At 48.2% G+C, this 10,000-nt stretch overlaps 1 protein-coding gene across 1 annotated transcript in view; it reads right to left on the minus strand.

The window, feature by feature from the left end:
• The window catches only part of efnb1 (ephrin-B1), a 59,506-nt gene that overhangs the window by 23,044 nt on the left and 26,462 nt on the right, over positions 1 to 10,000 (minus strand). The window lies entirely within an intron of this gene.

Below are 10,000 nucleotides of genomic sequence, written 5' to 3' on the forward strand. Positions count from 1 at the left end.
CGTGCATCAGCTCCTGCACCGGGCCCATTCATCCTCTGCGGAGAGGGGAGCTTCATTTTCTCTGACCTTTTCAGACCGGCCTCCAGAAGAGCATTTCCGACAGCCGAGCCAGCCCCCTTGTTGCCGCGGCACAACGACGTACATCAAAGATGGGCAGCAAACAAAGCAACAGGACTCTCACCGCAGGCCCAGCACTTGGGGCTGGGCCTGTAGGGCCAAAGCTAACTGATTTTGACGGGGAGGGGGGGGGGCATAATTTACTCATTGTTAAGATGAGATGCCAGAAAACAATGAAAAATGACTATCACACTCTCCCGGGCCTCGTGGTGACGTTGCCAAATGTCTAAGCTACGGGTCCGAAAAAACCTATGGATTCAATTTACAGTGATGTGAAGCAGAGGAGAAGGCAGCGAATCCTCACATTTTGGGAGGCTGGAATGACTGGTCGTTCAGGGGTTTTTTTTCTTTTCTTTTTCTGCTCGATAAGTGCCTCGAACAAATGGATGATGAACCATCTCAGCGCCGGAGAGATTACTGTACAACGCAGACAGGCGGTGAAGTCGGGGAGACGGAGACGGACACAGAGAGAGAGAGAGAGAGAGAGAGAGAGAGAGAGAGAGAGAGAGAGAGAGAGAGAGATTTCGGAGACAGAGACTGTACTTGTTGAGGAGCAGAGAGTCGATGTCAGCCCATCTGCTGTCCGCAAAAAAAACAGAATCTGCAAGACACAGAACAAAGGCAGAGCAAGAGGGAGAGCAAGAGGGGGAGAGAGAGAGAGAGAGAGAGAGAGAGGACAGTTCACAGGTGTGTGTGTGTCTGTGTGTGTCCGTGCATGTGTGTGTGTGTCGGTGTGATTGTGTACATGTGTGGGCATGTGTGCCTAAAACCCTGAGGGAACTCTCTGTACCTGCTAACATAGAGGCGACTGAACAGAGCTGACTGCAGCCAACGTGGGACCCAAGTGAGTGCAGCTCTCACACACACACACACACACGCGCACACAAACACACACACACACGCACACACGCACACACTCGGAGACACATTGCACCCGGAGACAGTCAGATGTATGATAGAAAGTGGGCTTGATGTAGCTGATGTGTAAAGTGCCAGGGCTCCGAGCGTAGCCCCAAACCACATCGAGGGCTCCTCCAGCTCTGAGGCCACGGCTGCAACACAAGAAGCAGGAAGAGAGACACATTTTTCCTCCCTTCCCCTGCCGCTATTCGCCAAAACCCCAATCAGAGAGCACAGCAGACCACAGAGAAAACGCTGCTGATTACATCCTAATACACACAAAGCTCGCAGCTGACGCACATACACAAACACACTCTCACACACACACACACACACACACACACACACACACACACACACTCGCACACACACTGATTACATCCTCTCTGGTGCTCCTCTATCCTCATCCCTGGTATCGGTTACACGGTAAAGCCACGCTGATCGAGGATCAGGGTGTTTTGGTGCAGGGCGGTGAAAGAGTTCGGGAGCTTAACCTCTAGTCCGGGAGCGGAGCGAGACCGAGGCTCCGGACCCCCGTGCCCCCCAGCACAAATAAACAGCTACAACACAAAAATGTCTGGCAGACTCGAAACAATTTCCTGAAGGATCTGTCACTGTGCAGCAGAGAGGAGGCAGAGGAGGAAGGGAGGAGGAGGAGGAGGAGGAGGAGGCTAAGATCTAAGGAGGAGAGAAAATAGGAAGAATGGCCAGGCCAAGGGAGAGAAAGATTACGTTGAGGGAGGAAAAGAAGGGAGAGGGGCACGTGAACAGAGAGAGAGAGAAATTGGACCTGTGGGCCTGCGACGGGGAGGTGAAATTTGTTCCTTCGCCATCTACGGAAATCATCAGCTCCCCGCGAGAGGCAGCACGGCCTCAAGTCAAACCCGACGCGTATGCATTTGAAGACCTGGAGTGTCAGTCAGTATCCATCCATCGCGGCGCTCCGACAGCCCACACATCCGTACCCCGTGGGACTGCCGCCTGAAAGCACCATGTGCTCTGCTGAGCTACAGTCCTCTTTAATGTGTATTAACACAAAAAAGTGCACAATGTGGCTTCCATTATGCAAGAGGACGGATGTGTGCGAGCGCATAGGGTTATTTTGATTTTTTTGTGAGCATCTATTTGCATGCTAGTGTGAGCTTATAAGTATATATATATATATATATATATATATATATATATATATATATATATATATATATATATATATATATATATATATATATATATTTGAATTTGCTTATGTGGCTTTGTGCTTATTTATGCCTGTGTGTTTGTGCGCACACACACACACACACACACACACACACACACACACACACACGCCTCTCGTGTGTTTGTCTGCTCCTGTTACTGTGTTTGTGAGCCTGCGGTGGTGCTGGAATGGAACATTGGACATTTTGCCACCGAGCTGAATTCACAGAAACGGGCTTGGTCCTGGCCTGGTGCGCAGTATTTAGACTCTGTATTTATGCGTCGGACAACCACAGCAATCCCTATCACCGCCTCGTGATTCATGTTTGTTTGCTTTGCTCGGCACTGATTCGATTCCATCAAGAAGCTCCTTTTTCCCTCCCGCCCGCTCCCCCAAAACGCTCCCCGCAGTAATGTTTCACGCCATCCCCGGTCAGGGTTTCATCAGCCATACCCTCATCGTAGCTGACCAAGCATGCAGTGGTTTCCATAGCGAGGATGCGACATTAAAACTAACAGCCTCTATAATTATACATCCATATTTCTCCGATGAGTTTGTGTAAACAGGCCCGGGCTCCAGCTCGGGGGAGGCGGACTTCTTGGCAGACCCGGGCTGAGGGTGCCACTGAATGGCTGTCGGAAAACAAAGCCATTTCAGAGTGTGCCTAGGAAAAGAGAAAACCACTGTTGGAGGGATTGGTGGAGAGGGAGAGCGAGCGCCGTCTGACAGACAGAGAGCTGTGATTTGAGCTCCGCTATTGGCCGGAGAAGAAAGACACCGAGAATATGTGTTGTTGGCAAAGCAGAGGGCAAACAACCTCAGACATCTCAGACGGAGAGGGAAATATGCGATTCTTGAGTGTTTTAGATTATGGGCTGTCATTGTTTTATCCTGCACTTAGGTTGTTTTTACACAGCGATGCACCATTGTCCGATGCAATCTGCCTCATGGACAACGACGCTCGTCTCCCCACGACTGTCCCACATTTACTTTTCCCAGTCACTGTGAACTCTCCTCCGAACGCGCATCTTTCCAGCAGCCCTAAGATGTCTCCTCTCCTTTCGCCCCGAGCTATTTTCGGGTTGCAAAACCACAGAGACGCTTTGCTGCATAGCAGATGGAATTAAAGAAAAAACCAGGAAGCTCCTCTCAACAATTGAAAATGGCTCGCGGAGAAAGGAGTCATTCAGCAAATGAGTTTGCATTAGCGGAGAGGAGGGTGGGGGGGGGGGGGGACACAAAAACAGAAATCAACAGTGTTGTTGTTTCGCAGACGTGGCTCTGTGGTCTCTCGCGGCCTGTGTGTTGAGAGGACAGGCTATCAGTTAACAAACATGACTTGAACACTGACTTCCCGCAGCACCTAAACACACACACACACACACTCAAACACAAACAACTTCCAAACGTGGGAGCGGAATAATGGAAGACGGACAAGGACGGTATGGGAGGAGTGGGAGCAAGGGATGACGCGGAAGAGGAGAGGAAGTGAACGAGGACTCGCACGCAGGATGAAATATTCTAATAAGATAAGTATGGAGCACGGCCGCGGAGGGATGAGTGTCTGCGTTTGGAGATGCACGGAGCGGACTAATTGAGATGAATAAATGAATATATCAGCTTCATCTCGCAGCGGCGGGGTTCAGCCGTAACCAATGGTTACCATTCACTTGTACGGCCACGTGAACGGCCCCTCCCTCTGCGAGAAAAATCCTCGCCCCCCCACCCCCCCACCCTAAACAAACTCCCCTGTAATAAACGAAAGGCAATAACCAGCGACAATAACGCTGTGCCTGCTAACCCTCAGCGAATGAAATATCCAGAGGAGAAGCAGCCGAGGCAGCTTGGATAGATTTGCAAAGCAAGCACAAAGTCATATATTACAATGGCACTCCAATAAACACTGGGCCGTATTCACTCGCAGGAGGGGGGGGGGGGGGGGGGGGGGGGGGGGGGGGGTTAAATCTCCTTATCCCAGGCCATGCTGCTTCACCGGTGCTATCCCGACCTGTTGGCAGGGTTTACTTCCAAAACGAAATCCGTTAAGGCTTCCCGATTAGCTGCTTAAAACTCCAAATGGTAACATCAATGAGAGCCACCCCGAGCCCGTCCCCCACTGACTGACCTTCTGCACAAATAGAAGTTCCCCCCAGAGTTCTGCTGTTCACGATCCATTACCGTCTGTGATGAAATCCCCACATACACCCGGAACTAAAATTAGTTATAGCACAGCAATAATAAAAAAAAACATTAAAAGGTACGGATGATACGACGCATTTTATAGAACCGAAATGGGAATCAAATGATGAAGCTGGTTCTTTTTCAAACCATTTGTTTGAGCTTTTGTATTCCTCTATTGCACAGCATAAAGCAAAGCAATTTGAAGCAGGTTAGACAGAAATGCTCGCGACAATACTCATTTCAGGTTCTGGCTTTTCCTTTTTCTTTTTAAATGCAATAAAACAATGTGTCCTTTGTTCTTTACTGACGACAAACACGTGGGAAAGTCCATAATTGATGTAACACAAGGAAAATGCTGCGCCGCGTCTCTTGCTTGTAATTAAAATTTTTCAGTGTGATTTTACAGAGGGAGGTTACCAGATGTGAGCAGCTGTCGTTTCTCGACAAAAATGCCTTTAATTGCGAGTTAGAAACGTGCGAGTTATTAACAACTCTGTAATCTGACAATTCGAAATGCCTTTTGTCTTTTTACAATGTGCCGCCGGCAAATGCAGCTGCCTATTTTTCTCTGAGTTTGGATAATGTTTACTCTAAAGCACGACACTGAACACCTTTCTGCCGACCAGATTACGGTTACTGTGCTTAAATCGAGCTATGAGCTTGCCCGTGTTCATATTCATTTAACAGCGTACAAGCTTTGACTCACATTTGTGTTTGTGCGTTCATGTTTGCCCGAGCTCACTTGCATTATTACCGCGGGTACCTTGCGTGGGAGCGCGCACATGCACATATGCTGCAGTGTTTACATCCTCCCAAATGTAGGGCAGCGGAGGATCTTGTGATCTGCTGCAGCCGGGCCAGGGATTTCAAACTTGACCTTTAACTCTCCCAAGGGTAAATGAGAAGCTGAAGTAGGTAGTGCTGGATGCATATTATTACCCAATGAAAAAGGACTCCTTAGGACGGAGGGGTGTATACTGTGTAGGATGTTGGAGCAAAAGAAATAACAGAGATACAGAAGAACGGCCCACGCTAAGGAGAACGAATGTGAGTGATATGCAATGTACCTCTAACCTTAATCCTGTCAGGTGTGAGCAGCACAGAGAGATCATCCCACTGTGTCAAATGCGATTAGTCGGATACACATTCTCGGCTATTGTTTTTCGCAGATTGCCTTAGCGCCCATGTTTTAAATAAATAGAGCATTGCCATTACCAATTTATCCTTGAATAACAAAGTGCATCTCCGCCACTCTGTGTCTCTCCAGACTTAAAAAAAAGAAAAGAAAGAAAAGCAAAGCAAGTTCCACTGGACTCGCCTGCAAAGTCAAAGGAACTGAGCGGCGAGAACTGACAAACAACTTGGCTGGTTGCTGCAAGCGGCCATTATATAGTTCACAGAGGCAATCTTCTGGAGGTGAGATAGCGCGTGCTCCCCGTGCAGCAGTGTTCCGGTGGGGAAGTTGGTGTGTGTCAGAGTCCGCGATGGTACGCTGAGATGGAGAGTGACAGCTGTCAGGGAGGATCAGGCTTACCCTGCCCGCTACACAGGAAATCAAGGGAGAGAAGGAGTGCGTGGTGACAGGCCGCCTCTGTTTACTGCCTCGTGGCCTTACCCTTATATAGAACAGAGACGCACCGGCCCGGCTAACCGCCGAGGAACGTATCGCCAAGCAGCCACGACACATTATTCCAACGCAGGGGCGAATGAAAGAGAAAATGGAGGGACTTTTGGCTCAGCTGCAGACATCCAATACAAAGTCTTGTCTGTATACACGTGTGTGTGTGTGTGTGTGTGTGTGTGTGTGTGTGTGTGTGGTTATGTACGTTCGTCCCTTCATTCCCTTTCCCAATCTGTTGCTCATTCTCTCCGTTGTATTTCCTTCGACTTAAAAGCCTCCTGTCTAAAATCACTTCTCTCCTCACTCTAACCCCTAAACACAGCGCGGCCATTTTCCTCACAAACAGCTCATTTGGTATCCTGTGTTTAGACAACGCAATGAAATACAACCAGTTTGTCTGCTCATACACGAGGGTGTGGGGGGTGTGGAAAGCTGTATGTATGTATATATATATGTGTGTGTGTGTGTGTGTGTGTGTGTGTGTGTGTGTGTGTGTGTGTGTGTGTACATAGGGGGGTGGGGGTGATGATGGACAGCACAACCTGGTGCTGGGTCTGGGGTTTAGATCAGTGCAGGGTTATCATTACTGGCCCCCCGCTGTGTTTCTGTGACCCCTTACCCGTGAGTTTTGACCTTTAACCCCCTCCCTCCCCATGACTCCTGTCAAGAGTCGGGCTCGGATGGACGGGGCCGAGTGGATGGGATCTCCTGCGGTGACCCCGAGGCACGGGACAAGACACACATAGACAAATACACGGCATTTGTCGCTTACTTTACCCCTTCGGAAGGAGCAGAAGTCGTTGGGGGGGGGGGAGGAGAGAATGACAAACGGAGCCGTGGAGTCAGAGTGGAGACCGGGGGTGGACAAGAAAAAGGCCGCCGGAAGATTCAGTGGAATGTCCACTCCCTATGCATCTTCTTCTCGTCTCACATGGTGTCTGCCACGTTCGGCCGTTAATCAGGTCAGATAAGCCGGGTCTTTATAGGCCGAGGAGATTTACGCCGCTCTGCCGGCCGGCCCCGACAACATCGCCAACGGAGACAGTGGGATAACACACTCACATCTTTCTAGGCGGGGATAAGCTGGCCTAACAGGGCCTCAACACACACACAGGATGAAGACTCTATTGAACAGGAAAAGAAGTATGGTTTTCCGCAAAAGGTGCTCCCTTTTTCTTTTCCCTGCTCTCACAAGAAATCGCACACATTCAGCAAACCACGCAGGGCCATTATCTAAATGATAGATGAAGTGTGTCATGGCGTGTGCGCACGGGCTGCAGTGAAATAAATAAAGCGAGCTCCTCCCGTTGCAAAGGACAACAACATTAACATAATACCGAGACAAATACTGCACGCGATTACTGCTGACGCGAGGACGTTACAGTATATGAGCCTAATAATGATCCTCAATCAGGCTGGATGCCGCGTGGCCAGCTCCCCGCCTCTGAAGGATTTACAACTGGCTCTGGTTATGAGTTCACAGTCACCGAAATGATATGTAGTCAGTGTTAAGTGCTTCTGACACTGTGCGCAACACGCACATCTGCGAGAATACTGTAATACAGCAGGGACACAAAGGGATTGGTGCATAAAAGCAAAATTCAACCCAAAAGTCGGTGTTTTTCCCACTTTGGTGTCGGATCATACCGTAGTAAAGATTCATGCCCCCGCGCATGTCACCAGAGTCAGTTAAAATATTTATGATGTAATCAGGAGACAATATGTGGAGCGGCCCCGCTAACAGCAGGCGGGGAGAAGTTTGAGCAGACGGCGAATTTGCCCAAGGTGTTTTCTAAATACATGTGGGTGTAATAAAGCTCAAAGAAATATAAGTCCACATGATATCTTGCCATAGGAGCGCCCCCCTCCCCACCAAAAAAAAAATATATTTGTTGCCTGATAACATCACAAGTTTCATGCTTCCCTGCATTTCTGGCTTTGAGGGAGAGCTCACAAATATCGATTGAACTGCCGCGGATCAAAAGAAAGACATATATGAGATTGAATTTAGCGTGGACTTTTCCTTCACAGGGAGATGATATAAAGATGCTGCTAAAACCTTACCGTAGCTTTTTTTTTTCTTAAGATAGGGGAAATATGATTTTACATCCTCGTGAGCATTTTAGAAAAATAAGAAGTTAAATCAGTCAAGGAAGCGGCCTATCAATTTTCACGTGTTGAGTTCCATGTCTATTTTTATATATTGAAATGTTAATAATTTCACAGAAGATTATTATACCGTATGACATATAATGCTTGAGAGGAGAGGAATTTTCTACTGGCCTACAGTGTCTCTATTGATTTCTCACCGTGCCAGCAGTCCTTAAAGAAAGGCTTGCAGTGTTATAATTTCGACATTATATCTCAATCATCTCGGATCATTTCATTGATTCAAAAAAAGGAATCAATTACAGATGCGGCAGAGCCCCCAGCAAACAGTATCCCCGGGCCGGATCAACCGCAACATGTGTTATGATTTTAGAGAACTTTTCATGTCGGTCCAGGACCTCGGTTCGCGTCTCTACGTGGGATTTGTTGACAATTACAACGACAGTCCGTCATCAGCTTTATTCTTCACTGCAAAATATACCAGTGGATTCAGCTGGGTCAACAATTTTAGCCTTTGCATAATGGGATTGTGATGACCAAAACATATTTTATATACAGAATTATGTCTTGCGTCATGTCAGTAGTCTTTTTATACTTAATATATATGTAATTAGAGGATATTTGCAAAAAAAAATGACCGTGGGGATCAAGAATGTGTGACATAAGGAGTTCCCTTCACCCTGAGCTCACTCTATTCATTGGTGTTGATTGTCATTTGTCATGATGATTTTAATCTCTATGAAAATCTATCTTCATCTCTATCAGAACTTCATTCCACATCTAATTTCTTTGTTTCAGGTGTGGGCAGTGAACGTCAGTTGAAGTAAGTCCCCAGAGGCCTCCCCTCCTATTTTTCAGTGAGTCACATCTGACACACATTATTTATTCCCAGCTGAGGAACAGGCGTTTAATATCTTTGTGATATCCTAAAAGGTTTCAATTTAAATTTTATCGACTGTTAGCCACAGCCCCCCCTTAAATCCTCCGCCTGGCAGGTCACCTTGTCCCGCTCGTTCAGCGGGGACATGGTCCCGTCGATCCCAACAGCGATTCAGACGGGCGTGCCCACACGGCATCCCGGCGAACCGTTACATTGTTGGTGTTGCAGCGGTGGGCAGATCTGCGGGATGTTTCCACCCCAACGTGCCGGCTCATCTGACACCTGCTGCTGAATCCCCAAACAACATGCCTGAGGACAAGCTAACGTCCAGTCCAGAGATAAGCTCTGCTGTGGTTCCACCTCCTCTGACACGTCCTGCTTGCCACAGCATCCACAGTGCAAGGAGAGGGAGGATGGCAGGGGGAAACTCTACGGGATATCCACTGTCCAAGTCTGCCCCCCCCCCCCCCCCCCCCCCCCCCCCGCTCAGCCTATGGTCCTTACTGCACTGCAGGGTGAGTTGACCAGCAGTCTGGTTGAAACAAAAGAGCTTACACCAAGTCCACAGAAAAACTGCGATGTTGTCACCTTCACCAGCTTTTCTGACACCTCCTACTGAAGCTGCTCGGATTACTAATGTCCAGGACAGGGAGGACAGAAAGGCTGAAGGAGAACCAGACTGTGCAGTGGTCCAAGCTTCCCCTGCTCCTCTGAGCCCGGAGAACCTCCTCTTGAACCTGTGGTCTGTGTTATAGATCACTCAGATGTCAACATGACTAAGAAGAAGAAGAAGAAGAAAAAGAAGAAGCGGAAGAAGAAGAAGAGTGACGAGCTTCCTCCGCTGGCTCCGTAAATCACAGTGCTGTTATGGAATGTCCTGATGTACCACATAAATATTAAAGCATGAAATAGTTGTGGTCGTGTGGCAAATTGTTTAAATGCTCTAATGGTTTAAATTGTAAACACTGTTTTGGATTCATATTCTAATGCCCAG

The sequence above is a fragment of the Scophthalmus maximus genome, chromosome 9 (genome assembly GCF_022379125.1).
Source record: "Scophthalmus maximus strain ysfricsl-2021 chromosome 9, ASM2237912v1, whole genome shotgun sequence".
Classification (NCBI taxonomy): Eukaryota; Metazoa; Chordata; class Actinopteri; order Pleuronectiformes; family Scophthalmidae; genus Scophthalmus; species Scophthalmus maximus.